This window comes from Paramisgurnus dabryanus, chromosome 6, assembly GCF_030506205.2.
Source record: "Paramisgurnus dabryanus chromosome 6, PD_genome_1.1, whole genome shotgun sequence".
NCBI lineage: Eukaryota > Metazoa > Chordata > Actinopteri > Cypriniformes > Cobitidae > Paramisgurnus > Paramisgurnus dabryanus.
In genome coordinates, this window is record NC_133342.1 from 6545528 (window position 1) to 6573471 (window position 27944).

A 27944-nucleotide genomic window follows, 5' to 3' on the forward strand; every position below is an offset into this window, starting at 1 on the left:
TAGCAACCAAATACAGTACCCTAGCAACAGAGTAAACAAAGCCTTATATCTCCGCATCAGAACATCGTAGAGACACGGGGGTTGGACCGTTTTACTTGTGACTCGGAGTGTAATCACTGGGCACATCATTGGCCACTCTCAAGCCACGCCCCTAGCAACCAAATACAGTACCCTAGCAACAGAGTAAACAAAGCCTTATATCTCCACATCAGAACATCGTAGAGACATGGGGGTTGGACCGTTTGACTCATGACTCGGAGGGTAATCACTAGTGGATGCCATTTTTTTCCCTAGCAACCAAATACAGTACCCTAGCAACAGAGTAAACAAAGCCTTATATCTCCGCATCAGAACATCGTAGAGACATGGGGTTTGGACCGTTTGACTCGTGACTCGGAGGGTAATCACTAGTGGATGCCATTTTTTTCCCTAGCAACCAAATACAGTACCCTAGCAACAGAGTAAACAAAGCCTTATATCTCCGCATCAGAACATCGTAGAGACACGGGGGTTGGACCGTTTGACTCATGACTCGGAGGGTAATCACTAGTGGATCATTTTTTTTTCCCTAGCAACCAAATACAGTACCCTAGCAACAGAGTAAACAAAGCCTTATATCTCCGCATCAGAACATCGTAGAGACACGGGGGTTGGACCGTTTGACTCGTGACTCGGAGTGTAATCACTAGTGGATGCCAATTTTCTCCCTAGCAACCAAATACATTACCCTAGCAACAGAGTAAACAAAGCCTTTTATCTCCACATCAGAACATTGCAGAGACACGGGGGTTGGACCGTTTGAGTCGTATCTCGGAGTGTAATCACTAGTGGATGCCAATTTTTTCCCTAGCAACCAAATACAGTACCCTAGCAACAGAGTAAACAAAGCCTTATATCTCCGCATCAGAACATCGTAGAGACAAGGGGGGTTTGACCGTTTGACTCGTGACTCGGAGTGTAATCACTAGTGGATGCCAATTTTCTCCCTAGCAACCAAATACAGTACCCTAGCAACCGAATAAACAAAGCCTTATATCTTCGCATCAGAATATCGTAGAGACATGTGGGTTGAATTGTTTTACTTTTGGCTTGAAGTATAATCATATATTGTCCCCAGAAATTTGCCACGGCAAGCACCACTCACATTTTCTTCAGGAAATGTACCTATCTAGTTATTAGTGGTGCTTGCATTTATGCAAAGCATCACTATTACTATCTTGCATACTTATTATTATTAGTGGTGCTTGCATTTATGCAAAGCATCACTATTACTATCTTGCATACTTATTATTAGTGGTGCTTGCATTTATGCAAAGCATCACTATTACTATCTTGCATACTTATTATTATTATTATTATTATTATTCTTCTTTTTCTGGACACTTTTTCGGCGCGTAACTCGTCCCGCACGCTTTGTCGTAGACCCATAAATTAGGGCTCAAATCGACCGGCTTATTGAGGAGAGGTGTGCTATGACTTTTATAAGCGATCGGGTGCAGGATTTCCGAAAGGGGGGCGAAAAACCACCCAAAAAATCCCATTGACTTAACATTGCGCCCAACTTTGACGAGTCATAGCTCCGCTCGAGGATTTTGTAGAAACATGTGGGTTACAACATTTGAAGAGGGTGGTAGGCTCTGTAAGAACATGGATCACTATGGGGTGTAAGTTGTACCCCTGGGGTGTAAGAGGTGCCCAAAAGTGCCCCAATGAAAAGTCAATGGGGCAAAATCCCATAGACTTACCATTGCAAAAATTTTGACGGGTCATAGGTACGAGCCAGGATTTCATAGAAACATGTGGGTTACTAAATTTGAAGAGGGTGCTAGACTCTGTCAGGACGTCCCCCACAATGGGGTGTAAGGTTACCATAGCAACCATTTTGGGCACCCTAGCAACCTATACCATAGACTGCCATTATAAAATGCCCGGATGGATATCTTTGCACCACAGTGTCATAGAGACATGGGGGTGGGCTCATTTTACTCAGGCATCCAATCAGTCTCTCAGGATCCTTACAGACTTACTAAGCCACGCCCCTAGCAACCACTTTTGAGCACCCTAGCAACATAAAATACAAACAGTTATATCTCGGCATCAGAACATCGTAGAGACACGGGGGTTGGACCGTTTTACTTGTGACTAGGGGTGTAACAATTGGGCACATCATTGGCCACTCCCAAGCCACGCCCCTAGCAACCAAATTTGAGCACCCTAGCAACCGAATAAACAAAGCCTTATATCTCCGCATCAGAACATCGTAGAAACACGGGGTTTGGACCGTTTTACTTGTGACTCGGAGTGTAATCACTGGGCACATCATTGGCCACTCCCAAGCCACGCCCCTAGCAACCAAATACAGTACCCTAGCAACAGAGTAAACAAAGCCTTATATCTCCGCATCAGAACATCGTAGAGACACGGGGGTTAGACCGTTTTACTTGTGACTCGGAGTGTAATCACTGGGCACATAATTGGCCACTCCCAAGCCACGCCCCTAGCAACCAAATACAGTACCCTAGCAACAGAGTAAACAAAGCCTCATATCTCCGCTTCAGAACATCGTAGAGACACGGGGGTTGGACCGTTTTACTTGTGACTAGGAGTGTAATCACTGGGCACATCATTGGCCACTCCCAAGCCACGCCCCTAGCAACCAAATACAGTACCCTAGCAACAGAGTAAACAAAGCCTTATATCTCCACATCAGAACATCGTAGAGACATGGGGGTTGGACCGTTTGACTCATGACTCGGAGGGTAATCACTAGTGGATGCCATTTTTTCCCCTAGCAACCAAATACAGTACCCTAGCAACAGAGTAAACAAAGCCTTATATCTCCGCATCAGAACATCGTAGAGACATGGGGGTTGGACCATTTTACTTTTGGCTTGGAGTATAATCATAAATTGTCCCCCGAAACTTGCCACGGCAAGCACCACTCACATTTTCTTCAGGAAATGTACCTATCTAGTTATTAGTGGTGCTTGCATTTATGCAAGGCATCACTATTACTATCTTGCATACTTATTATTATTATTATTATTATTATTATTATTATTCTTCTTTTTCTGGACACTTTTTCGGCGCGTAACTCGTCCCGCACGCTTTGTCGTAGACCCATAAATTAGGGCTCAAATCGACCGGCTTATTGAGGAGAGGTGTGCTATGACTTTTATAAGCGAACGGGTGCAGGATTTCCGAAAGGGGGGCGAAAAACCACCCAAAAAATCCCATTGACTTAACATTGCGCCCAACTTTGACGAGTCATAGCTCCGCTCGAGGATTTTGTAGAAACATGTGGGTTACAACACTTGAAGAGGGTGGTAGGCTCTGTAAGAACATGGATCACAATGGGGTGTAAGTTGTACCCCTGGGGTGTAAGAGGTGCCCAAAAGTGCCCCAATGAAAAGTCAATGGGGCAAAATCCCATAGACTTACCATTGCAAAAATTTTGACGGGTCATAGGTCCGAGCCAGGATTTCATAGAAACATGTGGGTTACTAAATTTGAAGAGGGTGCTAGACTCTGTCAGGACGTCCCCCACAATGGGGTGTAAGGTTACCATAGCAACCATTTTGGGCACCCTAGCAACCTATACCATAGACTGCCATTATAAAATGCCCGGATGGATATCTTTGCACCACAGTGTCATAGAGACATGGGGGTGGGCTCATTTTACTCAGGCATCCAATCAGTCTCTCAGGATCCTTACAGACTTACTAAGCCACGCCCCTAGCAACCACTTTTGAGCACCCTAGCAACATAAAATACAAACAGTTATATCTCGGCATCAGAACATCGTAGAGACACAGGGGTTGGACCGTTTTACTTGTGACTAGGGGTGTAACAATTGGGCACATCATTGGCCACTCCCAAGCCACGCCCCTAGCAACCAAATTTGAGCACCCTAGCAACCGAATAAACAAAGCCTTATATCTCCGCATCAGAACATCGTAGAGACACGGGGTTTGAACCGTTTTACTTGTGACTCGGAGTGTAATCACTGGGCACATCATTGGCCACTCCCAAGCCACGCCCCTAGCAACCAAATACAGTACCCTAGCAACAGAGTAAACAAAGCCTTATATCTCCGCATCAGAACATCGTAGAGACACGGGGGTTGGACCGTTTTACTTGTGACTCGGAGTGTAATCACTGGGCACATAATTGGCCACTCCCAAGCCACGCCCCTAGCAACCAAATACAGTACCCTAGCAACAGAGTAAACAAAGCCTTATATCTCCGCATCAGAACATCGTAGAGACACGGGGGTTGGACCGTTTTACTTGTGACTCGGAGTGTAATCACTGGGCACATCATTGGCCACTCCCAAGCCACGCCCCTAGCAACCAAATACAGTACCCTAGCAACAGAGTAAACAAAGCCTTATATCTCCACATCAGAACATCGTAGAGACATGGGGGTTGGACCGTTTGACTCATGACTCGGAGGGTAATCACTAGTGGATGCCAATTTTTTCCCTAGCAACCAAATACAGTACCCTAGCAACCGGATAAACACAGCCTTATATCTCCACATCAGAACATCGTACAGACATGGGAGTTGGATCGTTTAACTTTTGGCTTGGAGTATAATCATATATGTTCCCCAGAATTTTGCCACGGCAAGCACCACTCACATTTTCTTCAGGAAATGTACCTATCTAGTTATTATTATTATTATTATTCTTTTTCTGGACACTTTTTCGGCGCGTAACTCGTCCCGCACGCTTTGTCGTAGACCCATAAATTAGGGCTCAAATCGACCGGATTATTGAGGAGAGGTGTGCTATGACTTTTATAAGCGATCGGGTGCAGGATTTCCGAAAGGGGGGCGAAAAACCACCCAAAAAATCCCATTGACTTAACATTGCGCCCAACTTTGACGAGTCATAGCTCCGCTCGAGGATTTTGTAGAAACATGTGGGTTACAACATTTGAAGAGGGTGGTAGGCTCTGTAAGAACATGGATCACAATGGGGTGTAAGTTGTACCCCTGGGGTGTAAGAGGTGCCCAAAAGTGCCCCAATGAAAAGTCAATGGGGCAAAATCCCATAGACTTACCATTGCAAAAATTTTGACGGGTCATAGGTCCGAGCCAGGATTTCATAGAAACATGTGGGTTACTAAATTTGAAGAGGGTGCTAGACTCTGTCAGGACGTCCCCCACAATGGGGTGTAAGGTTACCATAGCAACCATTTTGGGCACCCTAGCAACCTATACCATAGACTGCCATTATAAAATGCCCGGATGGATATCTTTGCACCACAGTGTCATAGAGACATGGGGGTGGGCTCATTTTACTCAGGCATCCAATCAGTCTCTCAGGATCCTTACAGACTTACTAAGCCACGCCCCTAGCAACCACTTTTGAGCACCCTAGCAACATAAAATACAAACAGTTATATCTCGGCATCAGAACATCGTAGAGACACGGGGGTTGGACCGTTTTACTTGTGACTAGGGGTGTAACAATTGGGCACATCATTGGCCACTCCCAAGCCACGCCCCTAGCAACCAAATTTGAGCACCCTAGCAACCGAATAAACAAAGCCTTATATCTCCGCATCAGAACATCGTAGAGACACGGGGTTTGGACCGTTTTACTTGTGACTCGGAGTGTAATCACTGGGCACATCATTGGCCACTCCCAAGCCACGCCCCTAGCAACCAAATACAGTACCCTAGCAACAGAGTAAACAAAGCCTTATATCTCCGCATCAGAACATCGTAGAGACACGGGGGTTGGACCGTTTTACTTGTGACTCGGAGTGTAATCACTGGGCACATAATTGGCCACTCCCAAGCCACGCCCCTAGCAACCAAATACAGTACCCTAGCAACAGAGTAAACAAAGCCTTATATCTCCGCATCAGAACATCGTAGAGACACGGGGTTTGGACCGTTTTACTTGTGACTCGGAGTGTAATCACTGGGCACATCATTGGCCACTCCCAAGCCACGCCCCTAGCAACCAAATACAGTACCCTAGCAACAGAGTAAACAAAGCCTTATATCTCCGCATCAGAACATCGTAGAGACACGGGGGTTGGACCGTTTTACTTGTGACTCGGAGTGTAATCACTGGGCACATAATTGGCCACTCCCAAGCCACGCCCCTAGCAACCAAATACAGTACCCTAGCAACAGAGTAAACAAAGCCTTATATCTCCGCATCAGAACATCGTAGAGACACGGGGGTTGGACCGTTTTACTCATGACTCGGAGGGTAATCACTAGTGGATGCAATTTTTTTCCCTAGCAACCAAATACAGTACCCTAGCAACAGAGTAAACAAAGCCTTATATATCCGCATCAGAACATCGTAGAGACACGGGGGTTGGACCGTTTGACTCGTGACTCGGAGGGTAATCACTAGTGGATGCCATTTTTTTCCCTAGCAACCAAATACAGTACCCTAGCAACAGAGTAAACAAAGCCTTATATCTCCGCATCAGAACATCGTAGAGACACTGGGTTTGGACCGTTTGACTCGTGACTCGGAGGGTAATCACTAGTGGATGCCATTTTTTTCCCTAGCAACCAAATACAGTACCCTAGCAACAGAGTAAACAAAGCCTTATATCTCCGCATCAGAACATCGTAGAGACACGGGGGTTGGATAGTTTGACTCGTGACTCGGAGGGTAATCACTAGTGGATGCCAATTTTCTCCCTAGCAACCAAATACAGTACCCTAGCAACCGAATAAACAAAGCCTTATATCTTCGCATCAGAATATCGTAGAGACATGTGGGTTGAATTGTTTTACTTTTGGCTTGGAGTATAATCATATATTGTCCCCCGAAATTTGCCACGGCAAGCACCACTTCACATTTTCTTCAGGAAATGTACCTATCTAGTTATTATTATTATTATTATTCTTCTTTTTCTGGACACTTTTTCGGCGCGTAACTCGTCCCGCACGCTTTGTCGTAGACCCATAAATTAGGGCTCAAATCGACCGGCTTATTGAGGAGAGGTGTGCTATGACTTTTATAAGCAATCGGGTGCAGGATTTCCGAAAGGGGGGCGAAAAACCACCCAAAAAATCCCATTGACTTTACATTGCGCCCAACTTTGACGAGTCATAGCTCCGCTCGAGGATTTTGTAGAAACATGTGGGTTACAACATTTGAAGAGGGTGGTAGGCTCTGTAAGAACATGGATCACAATGGGGTGTAAGTTGTACACCTGGGGTGTAAGAGGTGCCCAAAAGTGCCCCAATGAAAAGTCAATGGGGCAAAATCCCATAGACTTACCATTGCAAAAATTTTGACGGGTCATAGGTCCGAGCCAGGATTTCATAGAAACATGTGGGTTACTAAATTTGAAGAGGGTGCTAGACTCTGTCAGGACGTCCCCCACAATGGGGTGTAAGGTTACCATAGCAACCATTTTGGGCACCCTAGCAACCTATACCATAGACTGCCATTATAAAATGCCCGGATGGATATCTTTGCACCACAGTGTCATAGAGACATGGGGGTGGGCTCATTTTACTCAGGCATCCAATCAGTCTCTCAGGATCCTTACAGACTTACTAAGCCACGCCCCTAGCAACCACTTTTGAGCACCCTAGCAACATAAAATACAAACAGTTATATCTCGGCATCAGAACATCGTAGAGACACGGGGGTTGGACCGTTTTACTTGTGACTAGGGGTGTAACAATTGGGCACATCATTGGCCACTCCCAAGCCACGCCCCTAGCAACCAAATTTGAGCACCCTAGCAACCGAATAAACAAAGCCTTATATCTCCGCATCAGAACATCGTAGAGACACGGGGTTTGGACCGTTTTACTTGTGACTCGGAGTGTAATCACTGGGCACATCATTGGCCACTCCCAAGCCACGCCCCTAGCAACCAAATACAGTACCCTAGCAACAGAGTAAACAAAGCCTTATATCTTCGCATCAGAACATCGTAGAGACACGGGGGTTGGACCGTTTTACTTGTGACTCGGAGTGTAATCACTGGGCACATCATTGGCCACTCCCAAGCCACGCCCCTAGCAACCAAATACAGTACCCTAGCAACAGAGTAAACAAAGCCTTATATCTCCACATCAGAACATCGTAGAGACACGGGGGTTGGACCGTTTGACTCATGACTCGGAGGGTAATCACTAGTGGATGCCATTTTTTTCCCTAGCAACCAAATACAGTACCCTAGCAACAGAGTAAACAAAGCCTTATATCTCCGCATCAGAACATCGTAGAGACATGGGGTTTTGACAGTTTGACTCGTGACTCGGAGGGTAATCACTAGTGGATGCCATTTTTTTCCCTAGCAACCAAATACAGTACCCTAGCAACAGAGTAAACAAAGCCTTATATCTCCGCATCAGAACATCGTAGAGACACGGGGGTTGGACCGTTTGACTCATGACTCGGAGGGTAATCACTAGTGGATGCAATTTTTTTCCCTAGCAACCAAATACAGTACCCTAGCAACAGAGTAAACAAAGCCTTATATCTCCGCATCAGAACATCGTAGAGACACGGGGGTTGGACCGTTTGACTCGTGACTCGGAGGGTAATCACTAGTGGATGCCATTTTTTTCCCTAGCAACCAAATACAGTACCCTAGCAACAGTGTAAACAAAGCCTTATATCTCCGCATCAGAACATCGTAGAGACACGGGGTTTGGACCGTTTGACTCGTGACTCGGAGGGTAATCACTAGTGGATGCCATTTTTTTCCCTAGCAACCAAATACAGTACCCTAGCAACAGAGTAAACAAAGCCTTATATCTCCGCATCAGAACATCGTAGAGACACGGGGGTTGGATCGTTTGACTCGTGACTCGGAGGGTAATCACTAGTGGATGCCATTTTTTTCCTTAGCAACCAAATACAGTACCCTAGCAACAGAGTAAACAAAGCCTTATATCTCCGCATCAGAACATCGTAGAGACACGGGGGTTGGACCGTTTGACTCGTGACTCGGAGGGTAATCACTAGTGGGTGCCATTTTTTTCCCTAGCAACCAAATGCAGGACCCTAGCAACAGAGTAAACAAAGCCTTATATCTCCGCATCAGAACATCGTAGAGACACGGGGTTTGGACCGTTTGACTCGTGACTCGGAGGGTAATCACTAGTGGATGCCATTTTTTTCCCTAGCAACCAAATACAGTACCCTAGCAACAGAGTAAACAAAGCCTTATATCTCTGCATCAGAACATCGTAGAGACACGGGGGTTGGACCGTTTTACTTTTGGCATGGAGTATAATCATAAATTGTCCCTTGAATTTTGCCACGGCAAGCACCACTCACATTTTCTTCAGGAAATGTACCTATCTAGTTATTATTATTATTCTTCTTTTTCTGGACACTTTTTCGGCGCGTAACTCGTCCCGCACGCTTTGTCGTAGACCCATAAATTAGGGCTCAAATCGACCGGCTTATTGAGGAGAGGTGTGCTATGACTTTTATAAGCGATCGGGTGCAGGATTTCCGAAAGGGGGGCGAAAAACCACCCAAAAAATCCCATTGACTTAACATTGCGCCAAACTTTGACGAGTCATAGCTCCGCTCGAGGATTTTGTAGAAACATGTGGGTTACAACATTTGAAGAGGGTGGTAGGCTCTGTAAAAACATGGATCACAATGGGGTGTAAGTTGTACCCCTGGGGTGTAAGAGGTGCCCAAAAGTGCCCCAATGAAAAGTCAATGGGGCAAAATCCCATAGACTTACCATTGCAAAAATTTTGACGGGTCATAGGTCCGAGCCAGGATTTCATAGAAACATGTGGGTTACTAAATTTGAAGAGGGTGCTAGACTCTGTCAGGACGTCCCCCACAATGGGGTGTAAGGTTACCATAGCAACCATTTTGGGCACCCTAGCAACCTTTACCATAGACTGCCATTATAAAATGCCCGGATGGATATCTTTGCACCACAGTGTCATAGAGACATGGGGGTGGGCTCATTTTACTCAGGCATCCAATCAGTCTCTCAGGATCCTTACAGACTTACTAAGCCACGCCCCTAGCAACCACTTTTGAGCACCCTAGCAACATAAAATACAAACAGTTATATCTCGGCATCAGAACATCGTAGAGACACGGGGGTTGGACCGTTTTACTTGTGACTAGGGGTGTAACAATTGGGCACATCATTGGCCACTCCCAAGCCACGCCCCTAGCAACCAAATTTGAGCACCCTAGCAACCGAATAAACAAAGCCTTATATCTCCGCATCAGAACATCGTAGAGACACGGGGTTTGGACCGTTTTACTTGTGACTCGGAGTGTAATCACTGGGCACATCATTGGCCACTCCCAAGCCACGCCCCTAGCAACCAAATACAGTACCCTAGCAACAGGGTAAACAAAGCCTTATATCTCCGCATCAGAACATCGTAGAGACACAGGGGTTGGACCGTTTTACTTGTGACTCGGAGTGTAATCACTGGGCACATAATTGGCCACTCCCAAGCCACGCCCCTAGCAACCAAATACAGTACCCTAGCAACAGAGTAAACAAAGCCTTATATCTCCACATCAGAACATCGTAGAGACATGGGGGTTGGACCGTTTGACTCATGACTCGGAGGGTAATCACTAGTGGATGCCATTTTTTTCCCTAGCAACCAAATACAGTACCCTAGCAACAGAGTAAACAAAGCCTTATATCTCCGCATCAGAACATCGTAGAGACATGGGGTTTGGACCGTTTGACTCGTGACTCGGAGGGTAAACACTAGTGGATGCCATTTTTTTCCCTAGCAACCAAATACAGTACCCTAGCAACAGAGTAAACAAAGCCTTTTATCTCCACATCAGAACATCGCAGAGACACGGGGGTTGGACCGTTTGACTCGTATCTCGGAGTGTAATCACTAGTGGATGCCAATTTTTTCCCTAGCAACCAAATACAGTACCCTAGCAACAGAGTAAACAAAGCCTTATATCTCTGCATCAGAACATCGTAGAGACACGGGGGTTGGACCGTTTTACTTTTGGCTTGGAGTATAATCATAAATTGTCCCCTGAAATTTGCCACGGCAAGCACCACTCACATTTTCTTCAGGAAATGTACCTATCTAGTTATTATTATTCTTCTTTTTCTGGACACTTTTTCGGCGCGTAACTCGTCCCGCACGCTTTGTCGTAGACCCATAAATTAGGGCTCAAATCGACCGGATTATTGAGGAGAGGTGTGCTATGACTTTTATAAGCGATCGGGTGCATGATTTCCGAAAGGGGCGCGAAAAACCTCCCGAAAACGTCCCATTGACTTTACATTGCGCCCAACTTTGACGAGTCATAGCTCCGCTCGAGGATTTTGTAGAAACATGTGGGTTACAACATTTGAAGAGGGTGGTAGGCTCTGTAAGAACATGGATCACAATGGGGTGTAAGTTGTACCCCTGGGGTGTAAGAGGTGCCCAAAAGTGCCCCAATGAAAAGTCAATGGGGCAAAATCCCATAGACTTACCATTGCAAAAATTTTGACGGGTCATAGGTCCGAGCCAGGATTTCATAGAAACATGTGGGTTACTAAATTTGAAGAGGGTGCTAGACTCTGTCAGGACGTCCCCCCACAATGGGGTGTAAGGTTACCATAGCAACCATTTTGGGCACCCTAGCAACCTATACCATAGACTGCCATTATAAAATGCCCGGATGGATATCTTTGCACCACAGTGTCATAGAGACATGGGGGTGGGCTCATTTTACTCAGGCATCCAATCAGTCTCTCAGGATCCTTACAGACTTACTAAGCCACGCCCCTAGCAACCACTTTTGAGCACCCTAGCAACATAAAATACAAACAGTTATATCTCGGCATCAGAACATCGTAGAGACACGGGGGTTGGACCGTTTTACTTGTGACTAGGGGTGTAACAATTGGGCACATCATTGGCCACTCCCAAGCCACGCCCCTAGCAACCAAATTTGAGCACCCTAGCAACCGAATAAACAAAGCCTTATATCTCCGCATCAGAACATCGTAGAGACACGGGGTTTGGACCGTTTTACTTGTGACTCGGAGTGTAATCACTGGGCACATCATTGGCCACTCCCAAGCCACGCCCCTAGCAACCAAATACAGTACCCTAGCAACAGAGTAAACAAAGCCTTATATCTCCGCATCAGAACATCGTAGAGACACGGGGGTTGGACCGTTTTACTTGTGACTCGGAGTGTAATCACTGGGCACATCATTGGCCACTCCCAAGCCACGCCCCTAGCAACCAAATACAGTACCCTAGCAACAGAGTTAACAAAGCCTTATATCTCCGCATCAGAACATCGTAGAGACACGGGGGCTGGACCGTTTTACTTGTGACTCGGAGTGTAATCACTGGGCACATCATTGGCCACTCCCAAGCCACGCCCCTAGCAACCAAATACAGTACCCTAGCAACAGAGTAAACAAAGCCTTATATCTCCGCATCAGAACATCGTAGAGACACGGGGGTTGGACCGTTTTACTTGTGACTTGGAATGTAATCACTGGGCACATCATTGGCCACTCCCAAGCCACGCCCCTAGCAACCAAATACAGTACCCTAGCAACAGAGTAAACAAAGCCTTATATCTCCGCATCAGAACATCGTAGAGACACGGGGGTTGGACCGTTTGACTCATGACTCGGAGGGTAATCACTAGTGGATGCAATTTTTTTCCCTAGCAACCAAATACAGTACCCTAGCAACAGAGTAAACAAAGCCTTATATCTCCGCATCAGAACATCGTAGAGACACGGGGGTTGGACCGTTTGACTCGTGACTCGGAGGGTAATCACTAGTGGATGCCATTTTTTTCCCTAGCAACCAAATACAGTACCCTAGCAACAGAGTAAACAAAGCCTTATATCTCCGCATCAGAACATCGTAGAGACACGGGGTTTGGACCGTTTGACTCGTGACTCGGAGGGTAATCACTAGTGGATGTCATTTTTTTCCCTAGCAACCAAATACAGTACCCTAGCAACAGAGTAAACAAAGCCTTATATCTCCGCATCAGAACATCGTAGAGACACGGGGGTTGGATCGTTTGACTCGTGACTCGGAGGGTAATCACTAGTGGATGCCATTTTTTTCCTTAGCAACCAAATACAGTACCCTAGCAACAGAGTAAACAAAGCCTTATATCTCCGCATCAGAACATCGTAGAGACACGGGGTTTGGACCGTTTGACTCGTGACTCGGAGTGTAATCACTAGTGGATGACAATTTTCTCCCTAGCAACCAAATACATTACCCTAGCAACAGAGTAAACAAAGCCTTTTATCTCCACATCAGAACATCGCAGAGACACGGGGGTTGGACCGTTTGACTCGTATCTCGGAGTGTAATCACTAGTGGATGCCAATTTTTTCCCTAGCAACCAAATACAGTACCCTAGCAACAGAGTAAACAAAGCCTTATATCTCCGCATCAGAACATCGTAGAGACACGGGGGTTTGACCGTTTGACTCGTGACTCGGAGTGTAATCACTAGTGGATGCCAATTTTCTCCCTAGCAACCAAATACAGTACCCTAGCAACCGAATAAACAAAGCCTTATATCTTCACATCAGAATATCGTAGAGACATGTGGGTTGAATTGTTTTACTTTTGGCTTGGAGTATAATCATGTATTGTCCCCCGAAATTTGCCACGGCAAGCACCACTTCACATTTTCTTCAGGAGATGTACCTATCTAGTTATTATTATTATTATTATTATTCTTTTTCTGGACACTTTTTCGGCGCGTAACTCGTCCCGCACGCTTTGTCGTAGACCCATAAATTAGGGCTCAAATCGACCGGCTTATTGAGGAGAGGTGTGCTATGACTTTTATAAGCGATCGGGTGCAGGATTTCCGAAAGGGGGGCGAAAAACCACCCAAAAAATCCCATTGACTTAACATTGCGCCCAACTTTGACGAGTCATAGCTCCGCTCGAGGATTTTGTAGAAACATGTGGGTTACAACACTTGAAGAGGGTGGTAGGCTCTGTAAGAACATGGATCACAATGGGGTGTAAGTTGTACCCCTGGGGTGTAAGAGGTGCCCAAAAGTGCCCCAATGAAAAGTCAATGGGGCAAAATCCCATAGACTTACCATTGCAAAAATTTTGACGGGTCATAGGTCCGAGCCAGGATTTCATAGAAACATGTGGGTTACTAAATTTGAAGAGGGTGCTAGACTCTGTCAGGACGTCCCCCACAATGGGGTGTAAGGTTACCATAGCAACCATTTTGGGCACCCTAGCAACCTATACCATAGACTGCCATTATAAAATGCCCGGATGGATATCTTTGCACCACAGTGTCATAGAGACATGGGGGTGGGCTCATTTTACTGAGGCATCCAATCAGTCTCTCAGGATCCTTACAGACTTACTAAGCCACGCCCCTAGCAACCACTTTTGAGCACCCTAGCAACATAAAATACAAACAGTTATATCTCGGCATCAGAACATCGTAGTGACACGGGGGTTGGACCGTTTTACTTGTGACTAGGGGTGTAACAATTGGGCACATCATTGGCCACTCCCAAGCCACGCCCCTAGCAACCAAATTTGAGCACCCTAGCAACCGAATAAACAAAGCCTTATATCTCCGCATCAGAACATCGTAGAGACACGGGGTTTGGACCGTTTTACTTGTGACTCGGAGTGTAATCACTGGGCACATCATTGGCCACTCCCAAGCCACGCCCCTAGCAACCAAATACAGTACCCTAGCAACAGAGTAAACAAAGCCTTATATCTCCGCATCAGAACATCGTAGAGACACGGGGGTTGGACCGTTTTACTTGTGACTCGGAGTGTAATCACTGGGCACATAATTGGCCACTCCCAAGCCACGCCCCTAGCAACCAAATACAGTACCCTAGCAACAGAGTAAACAAAGCCTTATATCTCCGCATCAGAACATCGTAGAGACACGGGGGTTGGACCGTTTTACTTGTGACTCGGAGTGTAATCACTGGGCACATCATTGGCCACTCCCAAGCCACGCCCCTAGCAACCAAATACAGTACCCTAGCAACAGAGTAAACAAAGCCTTATATCTCCGCATCAGAACATCGTAGAGACATGGGGGTTGGACCGTTTGACTCGTGACTCAGAGTGTAATCATTATGGGATGCCAATTTTTCCCTAGCAACCAAATACAGTACCCTAGCAACAGAGTAAACAAAGCCTTATATCTCCGCATCAGAACATCGTAGAGACATGGGGGTTGGACCGTTTGACTCGTGACTCGGCGGGTAATCACTATGAGATGCCAATTTTTTCCCTAGCAACCAAATACAGTACCCTAGCAACAGAGTAAACAAAGCCTTATATCTCCGCATCAGAACATCGTAGAGACATGGGGGTTGGACCGTTTGACTCGTGACTCAGAGTGTAATCATTATGGGATGCCAATTTTTCCCTAGCAACCAAATATAGTACCCTAGCAACAGAGTAAACAAAGCCTTATATCTCAGCATCAGAACATCGTAGAGACACGGGGGTTGGACCGTTTGACTCGTGACTCAGATTGTAATCATTATGGGATGCCGATTTTTTCCCTAGCAACCAAATATAGTACCCTAGCAACAGAGTAAACAAAGCCTTATATCTCAGCATCAGAACATCGTAGAGACATGGGGGTTGGACCGTTTGACTCGTGACTCAGAGTGTAATCATTATGGGATGCCAATTTTTTCCCTAGCAACCAAATACAGTACCCTAGCAACAGAGTAAACAAAGCCTTATATCTCCGCATCAGAACATCGTAGAGACATGGGGGTTGGACCGTTTGACTCGTGACTCGGCGGGTAATCACTATGAGATGCCAATTTTTTCCCTAGCAACCAAATACAGTACCCTAGCAACAGAGTAAACAAAGCCTTATATCTCCGCATAAGAACATCGTAGAGACATGGGGGTTGGACCGTTTGACTCGTGACTCAGAGTGTAATCATTATGGGATGTCAAAATTTTCCCTAGCAACCAAATACAGTACCCTAGCAACCGAATAAACAAAGCCTTATATCTCTGCACCAGAACATCGTTGAGACACGGGGGTTGGACCGTATGACTCGTGACTCAGAGTGTAATCATTATGGGATGCCAAATTTTTCCCTAGCAACCAAATACAGTACCCTAGCAACCGGAATAACACAGCCTTATATCTCCACATCAGAACATCGTACAGACACGGGAGTTGGATCGTTTAACTTTTGGCTTGGAGTATAATCATATATGGTCCCCAGAATTTTGCCACGGCAAGCACCACTCACATTTTCTTCAGGAAATGTACCTATCTAGTTATTATTATTCTTCTTTTTCTGGACACTTTTTCGGCGCGTAACTCGTCCCGCACGGTTTAACGTAGTCCCATGAAAGAGGGCTCAAATCGACCGGATTATTGAGGAGAGGTGTGCTATGACTTTTATAAGCGATCGGTTTCAGGATTTCTGAAAGGGGGGCGAAAAACCACCCGAAAAATCCCATTGACTTAACATTGCACCCAACTTTGACGAGTCATAGCTCCGCTCGAGGATTTTATAGAAACATGTGGGTTACAACATTTGAAGAGGGTGGTAGGCTCTCTAAGAACATACATCATAATGGGGTGTAAGTTGTACCCCTGGGGTGTAAGAGGTGCCCAAAAATGCCTAATGAAAAGTCAATGGGGCAAAATCCCATAGACTTACCATTGCAAAAATTTTGACGGGTCATAGGTCCGAGCCAGGATTTCATAGAAACATGTGGGTTACTAAATTTGAAGAGGGTGCTAGACTCTGTCAGGACGTCCCCCACAATGGGGTATAAGGTTACCATAGCAACCATTTTGGGCACCCTAGCAACCTATACCATAGACTGCCATTATAAAATGCCCGGATGGATATCTTTGCACCACAGTGTCATAGAGACATGGGGGGTGGGCTCATTTTACTCAGGCATCCAATCAGTCTCTCAGGATCCTTACAGACTTACTAAGCCACGCCCCTAGCAACCACTTTTGAGCACCCTAGCAACATAAAATACAAACAGTTATATCTCGGCATCAGAACATCGTAGAGACACGGGGGTTGGACCGTTTTACTTGTGACTAGGGGTGTAACAATTGGGCACATAATTGGCCACTCCCAAGCCACGCCCCTAGCAACCAAATTTGAGCACCCTAGCAACCGAATAAACAAAGCCTTATATCTCCGCATCAGAACATCGTAGAGACACGGGGTTTGGACCGTTTTACTTGTGACTCGGAGTGTAATCACTGGGCACATCATTGGCCACTCCCAAGCCACGCCCCTAGCAACCAAATACAGTACCCTAGCAACAGAGTAAACAAAGCCTTATATCTCCGCATCAGAACATCGTAGAGACACGGGGGTTGGACCGTTTTACTTGTGACTCGGAGTGTAATCACTGGGCACATAATTGGCCACTCCCAAGCCACGCCCCTAGCAACCAAATACAGTACCCTAGCAACAGAGTAAACAAAGCCTTATATCTCCGCATCAGAACATCGTAGAGACATGGGGGTTGGACCGTTTGACTCGTGACTCACAGTGTAATCATTATGGGATGCCAATTTTTCCCTAGCAACCAAATACAGTACCCTAGCAACAGAGTAAACAAAGCCTTATATCTCCGCATCAGAACATCGTAGAGACACGGGGGTTGGACCGTTTGACTCGTGACTCGGCGGGTAATCACTATGAGATGCCAATTTTTTCCCTAGCAACCAAATACAGTACCCTAGCAACAGAGTAAACAAAGCCTTATATCTCCGCATCAGAACATCGTAGAGACATGGGGGTTGGACCGTTTGACTCGTGACTCAGAGTGTAATCATTATGGGATGCCAATTTTTTCCCTAGCAACCAAATATAGTACCCTAGCAACAGAGTAAACAAAGCCTTATATCTCAGCATCAGAACATCGTAGAGACACGGGGGTTGGACCGTTTGACTCGTGACTCAGATTGTAATCATTATGGGATGCCAATTTTTTCCCTAGCAACCAAATATAGTACCCTAGCAACAGAGTAAACAAAGCCTTATATCTCAGCATCAGAACATCGTAGAGACATGGGGGTTGGACCGTTTGACTCGTGACTCAGACTGTAATCATTATGGGATGCCAATTTTTTCCCTAGCAACCAAATACAGTACCCTAGCAACAGAGTAAACAAAGCCTTATATCTCCGCCTCAGAACATCGTAGAGACATGGGGGTTGGACCGTTTGACTCGTGACTCGGCGGGTAATCACTATGAGATGCCAATTTTTTCCCTAGCAACCAAATACATTACCCTAGCAACAGAGTAAACAAAGCCTTATATCTCCGCATAAGAACATCGTAGAGACATGGGGGTTGGACCGTTTGACTCGTGGCTCAGAGTGTAATCATTATGGGATGTCAAAATTTTCCCTAGCAACCAAATACAGTACCCTAGCAACCGAATAAACAAAGCCTTATATCTCTGCACCAGAACATCGTTGAGACACGGGGGTTGGACCGTATGACTCGTGACTCAGAGTGTAATTATTATGGGATGCCAAATTTTTCCCTAGCAACCAAATACAGTACCCTAGCAACCGGATAAACACAGCCTTATATCTCCACATCAGAACATCGTACAGACACGGGAGTTGGATCGTTTAACTTTTGGCTTGGAGTATAATCATATATGGTCCCCAGATTTTTGCCACGGCAAGCACCACTCACATTTTCTTCAGGAAATGTACCTATCTAGTTATTATTATTATTATTCTTTTTCTCCCCCCAAAATTATAAACACTAACTCGTCCTAGGGCTTTCAAGCTACATGCACCAAATTTTCCACAGACCTTCAGACTGGTCTGACTTAGTGTGCTATATCTTTTCTAACTGATGGGACCTTCCGAATTCCTAAACGGGGGTCTCGAACACCCCAAAATTTCCATTGACTTAACATTGAGACAAACTTTGACGGGTCATAGCTGTGAGTGAGAAACTTGTAGAAACTTGTGGCATACCACATTTAAGGTGGCTGACAGGCTCTGTAAGAACATACATCACAATGGGGTGTAAGTTATACCCCTGGGGTGTAAGAGGCCCCCAAAATTTCCCATTGACTTATAATAGGGCAGGGAACATGCCCATATAAGGGAATAAAAGCGTCCCAGATGGAATATCTTTACTTTAGAGTGTCGTAGAGACATGGGGGTGGGCTCATTTTACTCAGTCATCCAATCAGTCTCTTAGGATCGCCCCAAAGCTATTTAGCCACGCCCCTAGCAACAATTTTGGGTACCCTAGCAACATCTCCCATAGACTACCATTATAAAAAGCCCAGATGGATATCTTTACACCAGAGTGTCATAGAGACATAGGGGTGGGCTCATTTTACTCAGGCATCCAATCAGTCTTAATAGGATTCTTATTGAGGCATTAAGCCACGCCCCTAGCAACCAAATTTGAGCACCCTAGCAACATAATAAACAAAGCCTTATATCTCTTGGTCTGAACATCATAGAGACATGGGGGTTGGGTCTTTGGGTCATGTTAGCTTCAAGCTAGCTCCATGCTAAGTCATACTAGCTTCATGCTAGTTTCATGCTAGCTTTATGCTAATTTCATAATAAATCTTGCTAACTTCATGCTAAATCATGCTAACTTCATGTTAAATCTTGTTAGCTGCACGCTAAATAGTGTTAGCGTTATGCTAATCATGTTAGCATCATGCTAATCATGCTAGCTTCACGTTAAATCATGCTAGCTTCATGCTAATCATGCTAACCTCATGCTTACTTCATGCTAATCATGCTAGCCTCATGCTACCTTCATGCTAATCATGCTAACATCATGCTAGCTTCATGCTAATCATGCTAGAATCATGCTAGCTTCATGCTAATCATGGTAGAATCATGCTAACTTCATGCTAATCATGCTAGAATCATGCTAGTTTCATGCTAGCATCATGCTAGCTTCATGCTTATCATGCTAGCAACATGCTAGCTTTATGCTAATCATGCTATCATCATGCTAATCATGCTAGCAACATGTTAGCTTCATGCTAATCATGGTACCATCATGCTAACTTCATGCTAGCCTCATGCTAATCATGCTAGCATCATGCTAGCTTCATGCTAATCATGCTAACATCATGCTAACTTCATGCTAGCTTTATGCTTATCATGTTAGCATCATGCTAGCTTCATGTTAATCATGCTAGCATCATGTTAGCTTCATGTTAATCATACTAGAATCATGCTAGCTTCATGCTAATCATGCTAGAATCATGCTAGCTTCATGCTAATCATGCTAGAATCATGCTAGTTTCATGCTAGCATCATGCTAGCTTCATGCTAATCATGTTAGCAACATGCTAGCTTTATGTTAATCATGCTATCATCATGCTAATCATGCTAGCAACATGTTAGCTTCATGCTAATCATGGTACCATCATGCTAACTTCATGCTAGCTTCATGCTAATCATGCTAGCATCATGCTAGCTTCATGCTAATCATGCTAACATCATGCTAACTTCATGCTAGCTTTATGCTTATCATGTTAGCATCATGCTAGCTTCATGCTAATCATGCTAGCATCATGTTAGCTTCATGCTAATTATGCTAGCTTCATGCTAATCATGCTACAATCATGTTAGCTTCATGCTAATCATGCTAGCATCATGCTAGCTTCATGCTAATCATGCTAGCATCATGTTAGCTTCATGCTAATCATGTTAGCAACATGCTAGCTTTATGCTAGCATTATGCAAGCTTCATGCTAATCATGCTAGCATCATGCTAGCTTCATGTTAATCATGCTAGCATCATGCTAGCTTCATGCTAATCATTCTAACATCATGCTAACTTCATGCTAATCATGCTAGCAACATGCTAGCTTTATGCTAATCATGCTAGCAACATGCTAGCTTTATGCTAATCATGCTACCATCATGCTAATCATGCTAGCAACATGCTAGCTTCATGCTAATAATGCTACCATCATGCTAACTTCATGCTAGCTTCATGCTAATCATGCTAGCATCATGTTAGCATCATGCTAGCTTCATGCTAATCATGCTAGCATCATGCTAGCTTCATGCTAATCATGATAACATCATGCTAGCTTCATGCTAATCATGCTAGCATCATGCTAGCTTCATGCTAATCATACTAGCATCATGCTAGCTTCATGCTAATCATGTTAGCATCATGCTAGCTTCATGCTAATCATGCTAGCATCATGCTAGCTTCATGCTAATCATGCTAACATCATGCTAACTTCATGCTAGCTTCATGCTAACATCATGGTAGCATCATGCTAATCATGCTAGCTTCATGCTAATCATGTTAGCATCATGCTAGCTTCATGCTAATCATGCTAGTCATGCTAGCTTCATGCTAATCATCCTAGCATCATGCTAGCTTCATGTTAATCATGCTAGCATCATGCTAATCATCCTAGCTTCATGTTTATCATGTTGGCATCATGATAAATCATGCTAAATCATGCTACCTTCATACCTAAACATACCAACAGCCAGATAGCCTACTAAACTAAACTTCTGTCAAACCGTTTTAACTGTTCAGGCTACGCTTTTTCAAGCCAACATAAAGTTTGTCTTCAAACTTTAATATCTAGTTAAAATATAACATTACAATCAGTTATTTAAAATTGATGATTTGTAAATGACAGACTTATTATTTCTTTGTTGTTGTTTCATCATGTTCAGACTTCTAATATGACAAAATCATTTATAGACTCTCTGTATCATCTATATTGTTATATTACACAGTTTCAATGATCCAAAATTAACACAAAACCCATGATAGAGAGGTTTAGTGAATGTGGTGTTTACTCTGTGGATGAGGGTCATTGTGTCAGAGAAGCTGTAGAAGGACAGAGATCCTGCACTGATCCACATAAACTCCTATTCTAGAAGATCTGGACACTACAGGGAGTTTAGTCTCAATGTCATTGTGCCTGAATGTACAACTGGAGTCAGAGCAGCGCAATCTCCAGGACTGATTATTACGTCCAAACAAACACTCAAGACCCCGCCCCTTCCTGCTGATGCTTTTATATGACACTGATATAAACACTTCATCACTCCACTCAACCTCCCAGTAACAGCGTCCACTCACACTCTCACTACACAACACCTGAAACCAACAATCAAATCTGTCTGGATGATGAGGGTACTGCTGGACTGTGTTAGTTTTAGTAATCACTCTGTTCCCCTCAGACAGACGGAGATATTTATGTGCTGTTTTTGGATCTGCAGTGAAGTGATGATAATCTGATGAAGACAAATCAAAAACATTATTTGTATGTAAAATTGTGCATTTTAATAATTAAAATAAAACTTCAAGTCTTATTTATTTTAGTTTTTTTTAAGACTGTCAATGTGTTAAGAAGTGAACAAGAGATCATTAACAGTATAGACAGAATCTAATCGGATTGTTTTACTGTTATATTCATCATAATCCTGTGTGTGTAAAAGGTTTGTGTGAACATTGTTAAAGTCCCTCTGTTCTGTAGTTGTACACTTTAAAATATATTTTATTATCATTTAATATAACTCTAAAGAATTTTTGTTTATAGCCAAAATTAATGGCTTATGAAATTTGAATATCAAATGAGAAACTTGATTTATGAACTGCTATTTGATCTCACAGTTATGTTTCATTGTGGGTGAGCACAGTTATTTATTTTCTGTTTATTCTGCACATTCAGTTTGATTCATGAGTATCATTATAGAGGAGTTTAAAATGACTGAAATGAAGATTATCACTGTTCATGTCTTTATCAGCATTGGTGTGTTTATTTATTTGTTGTTTATTGAGACTCACATTTTAGGAACTGCTCCCTGGTCTCAGGTTCAGGAGTAACTATGTTGAAAAAATATTCATTCAGAATCAGTGAGTGATATTCTCTCCATTTCTACAAAATATAATTTTATTTGTACATAATGTGAGAGAAATAAAAGTGTTTTACCTTTATCAGATAACTTTTCCATCTCTTCTCTACAGAAATCCTCCAGTTTCTCTCTCAGATGAGACACAGATTTTCTTACATCATCAAAAGAGATGAGAGAGCTGACAGTGATGCTGAGTGAGTCTGAAGATCCAGGAGGAACAGAGAGAGACTGAAAACTCTACACAAACACAAAGAGAAACAACACAAACATAAACTGATGACACTGAAACATTTCATAGAAAATATCATCTGAGTAAAACATGCTCTTCACATCCTAAAGATCACTGTTGTGTTTTTCAGATCTCTGTTACCTGGAGGAAATGGATGTGATCATCTGTGTGTGAAAGCTGCTCCAGCTCAGCGTCTCTCCTCCTCAGATCATCAATCTCCTGCTCCAGTCGCTTCAAGAGTCCTTCAGCTCGACTCACTGCAGCATTTTCCTGATCTCTGATCAGCTGTGTCACCTCAGATCGTCTTCTCTCAATGGTTTGGATCAGTTGAGTAAAGATCCTCTCAGTGTCGTCCACTGCTGTCTGTGCAGAGCGCTGTTAGGACACACAGAGAGAGGAGCATTAGAATCAGCAGCATTCACTCAGCTCTTGGTACATCACACAGTCTGTTACCCACAGTGAACTTCAGTGAAAGTCATCCAGCACTGAACTCCTCACTAACTGATTGGATGAGAGTCCTAACTGAGTCTGAAACAGATCTGAAACAGCAGACAGCAGTTGTTCTTCTGAACAAAACTCACCTTATGAGTCTCCACAGCATCTCTCAGCTCCTGAAGCTTCTTCTGGCTCTCCTGGATTCTCTGCTGGTATTTTCTCTGTGTCTCCTTCAGTTCTTTCTGTTGAATGTGGAAATAATGATTAAACAGATAAAATGTACGTAAGAGTGATTTTTAACAGTTTATCTCAGATCTGATCACATTAACACATCACTCAGTGTTTTCATCTCTTACCTGTTTCTCAGTCCTCTCTTCTTTAGCTGGTATAGTGTTGTGATTCTTGTGCTTTCCCACCATACACAGATAACATATACAGAGCTGATCAGTTTTACAGTAAATCTCTAAAAGTTTCTCATGTTGAGGGCAGATCATCTGCTGAAGTCGTCCAGTGGCGTCTATCAGGTTGTGTTTCTTGCCTTTGAAGAATTTCTCATGTTGTTCAAGATGATTTTGACAGTAAGAGTTCAGACACACCAGACAGGACTTGACAGCTTTGTGTTTTCTCTCAGTACAGACGTCACACTTCACATCTCCAGCTTCAGCATAACTGGGAGAAGGTCGATCAGTTTAAAGTTTTGTCTTCTTCAGCTTCTTCAGCATCTCCACCATCTGAGCAAACACCACATTTTTATTTAAAACAGGTCTTGTATTGAAGGTCTGTCTGCACTGAGGGCAGCTGTAGTTTCTCTTCTGATCATCTTGATCCCAGCAGTCTGTAATACAGCTCATACAGTAACTGTGTCCACAGGGAATGGTCACTGGATCCTTCAGTAGATCCAGACAGATTGAACAGATGAACTGATCCTGAACCATTGAAATACTGGCTTCTGCCATTTCACCGTATTTACTTACAAACAGTAAAACTACTAAACAACAACAGCCCGAAATCAGTTTCACTTTCCCTGAACTCAAAGTATTTCCTGGTTGTGTTTATGAAACGTGTGCAAACAGTCGTGTCAGACATATAATAAACAAGTCCACTAGACTATTAACAGCCTACCCTAACTGAGGCTCCTTGGGCAAGTATATAACAGGTATTATATAGCCACACGTCTCACAACGCTGAACAGATCTTGCATCGTAGCTCCGTCGAGTTCATCATCTAAAAGCTTTTTTTTTTTTTTACCATCTTATTCCTATTAATATAATATAACTTATTAGTTTTACATAGGAATACTTTACCGTGACGATTATTGAGCAGTACTACCACGTGAAACTATTTATCACTAATAAACACCCAGTGTTAGCATATAGCCCGCTAGCATCCACACGGTGGAGGCTGAAGCTAGCATTTTCCGATCTAATGGCGGATTCATCTGATATATGCTTTTCTGACCTGTCCTCACCTGAGCGGGAAGCTGTGGAGGAGTTGTTTCCCGGTTTTAGCAGATCCAAGGCGAGGTACAGCGCCCACTTCACCCTGCCTTCCGACGTCCACAAGCGATCGAGGTGCGCAACAAACGAGCATTCCACGCGATGCAGCTTCACGGACCGTGAACGACATGAAAGCGATCGGGAAGCTGTGGAGGAACCGCTGCCCCGGCCTTCGCAGATTCAGCAAGCCAAACATCACCCTGGCCCCAGACGTTCGCAGGCGACCGAGGCGTGTCACAACCGAACACCCCACGCGATGCAGCTCCGGGGACCGCGTTCGGGTAAACGAAGACGCCATCGCCCAGCATGAAAGCGGTAAGACTCCGCTTGTTATTGTAACATGTACTACTTGCCACATGTATAGTTTAGCTTCTGCTGTTAGCATAGAGGGGTTTACATGCACTAAGTGTATTGAAGTTTTAAGGTTAACTGAGAAGGTTGCTGAACTAGAATCGCGCATCCGAACGCTAGTTGAGGATAGCAAAACCGCTAATGTTACTGTCGCAAATAATCTATCGAGCGAAAACACTAATGGCTCGGTTCCGACATCAGATGCTAATGTAAATATTACAAATACTGTATCGAGCGCGCATAGTGTTTATCAAAATACACAAGGCTCGGTTCCGTCATCAGAGTCAAGTCGGCGGTCAAACTGGGTGACTGTTAGGCGGCATAGTCATATAAGGCGTCCTTCTAAGACCCATAACGTTACGGTAATTTCTAACAGATTCGATCCCCTAAGGAGTATACCAGCTGAAACACCTTTTAAAAGTGCCCTGGTCATTGGAGATTCTATACTCAGGAACACTAACATTGAACCAAACACCATAGTCGACTGTATACCAGGAGCCAGAACGTCTGACATTAGATCCAAACTTAAAGTGCTGGCTAATGCTAAGCGGAAGTTTTCTAAGATTGTTATTCACGCCGGCACGAATGACACCAGGCTCCGCCAGTCAGAAATCACCAAAGATAATATTAAGGAGATGTGTGAAATTGCAAAAACAATGTCAGACAATGTAATATGCTCTGGTCCCCTCCCCGCCTACCGGGGAGATGAAACACATAGTAGATTAGTGTCTCTCAATGGATGGATGTCAAAGTGGTGCCCTCAGCATAACGTAGGGTTTATAGACAATTGGAAGCATTTCTGGGAAAGACCATTCCTCCTAACCCGAGATGGCCTTCATCCGTCATCGGAAGGAAGTGCTATACTCACTAGAAATCTGATCAATAGTCTTAATTCTGATATAGTCTGACTATCCAGGGCCCAGGTCAGGAAACAGACGGATCGGCTTAACCGTCCGTCTGTTAGCTGCCGTGATATGTCAAGACCACTTATATCCCAGCACTTCGAGTCAATCTTACCGAAATATCAGCACATTTCAACTGTATCTGTTCCCCGAACAAATAAATACAGGGCACCGCTTGTTACATCTGGTACAAATCTGATTAAAATAAAATTAGAAAACAATACATTAACAGATGAATCTCGAATGGTAAAATTCGGCCTTCTTAACATTAGATCGCTTACCAATAAAGAACCTATTGTCAATGAAATAATTACAGACCAAAACTTAGATGTACCCTGTTTAACAGAAACCTGGCTTAAAGCAGACGACTACATTAGTTTAAATGAATCCACCCCACAAGACTATTATTATAAACACGAACCTCGATAAAAGGGGAGAGGGGGTGGTGTAGCTACAATATACAATACAATTTTTAAAGTAAACCAAAAATCTGAGCTAAAATTTAAATCATTTGAAGTAATGTTGTTAAATATGGAAATAACTGATCGTAACCACAAACAGCTTTCTTTTGCTTTAGCGACAATCTATAGACCACCGGGCCACCATGCAGATTTCCTTAATGAGATAGGAGATTTCCTATCTGAGCTTGTAGTCACTGTAGATAAAGCTCTTATTGTTGGTGATTTTAATGTCCATGTGGATAACCCAAAAGACGCATTAGGACGTGCGTTTATAGATGTTCTAAATTCTCTCAATATTAGACAAAACGTGACCGGGCCAACGCATACTCGTAAGCACACATTAGACTTAATTCTGTCACTCGGACTCAATATTAATGACGTCGAAATATCACCTCAGAGTGATGCAGTTTCTGACCATTACCTTGTGTCATACACTGTACTTCTAGATAGGATCACTCAATCCACAACATGCTACCGACTAGCCAGAACAATAATTTCCACCACTAAAGATAGCTTTATTAGCACTCTTCCAGACCTGTCCCAAATGAAACATGTAGCAGATAACTGTGACGATCTAGATATTGAAATAGAAAACCTAAACAATGTCTGTTCTAACACATTGGATGCCGTTGCTCCCATTCGAAAAAAGAGATTCAAAGAAAAACCGCCAGCTCCATGGTATGACCATCACACCGCAGCCCTTAAAAAGGCAGCTAGAAAAATGGAAAGAAATTATAGAAGCACAAAGTTAGAAGTATGGCGCGCAGCATGGAAACAGAGTGTTAAACACTACAGACATGCTATTAAAACCACCAGATCTACATATCTTAGCAAGCTTATAAATGAGAATCATAATAACCCTCGTTTCCTCTTTAGCACAGTTGCGAAACTGACTAGAAACAAAGAACAAACAGAAACCAAAAGTAAACTTCAACACAATAGTAACGACTTCATGAACTTCTTTTCTAACAAAATTTCGGCTATTAGGGAAAACATCGTAGCTACCCAGGCAGCCACCACTCTACCCATTAATTCACTTAACACTAGACTACCATACGAACATCTTGATTCATTTAAACCTACTACAATAGATGAGCTCTCTAAACTAGTCACATCATCCAAATCATCGTCCTGTATATTAGACCCCGTTCCCACAAAACTACTTAAAGAAGTATTCCCTGTAGTGTCAACCCCGGTTCTAAA

General features: G+C 43.9%; 1 pseudogene; it reads right to left on the reverse strand.

The window, feature by feature from the left end:
- Positions 1–21721: 21721 nt before the first annotated feature.
- LOC135744037 (tripartite motif-containing protein 16-like) lies at positions 21722–24550 on the reverse strand (annotated as a pseudogene).
- Between the last annotated feature and the right edge of the window lie 3394 nt (positions 24551–27944).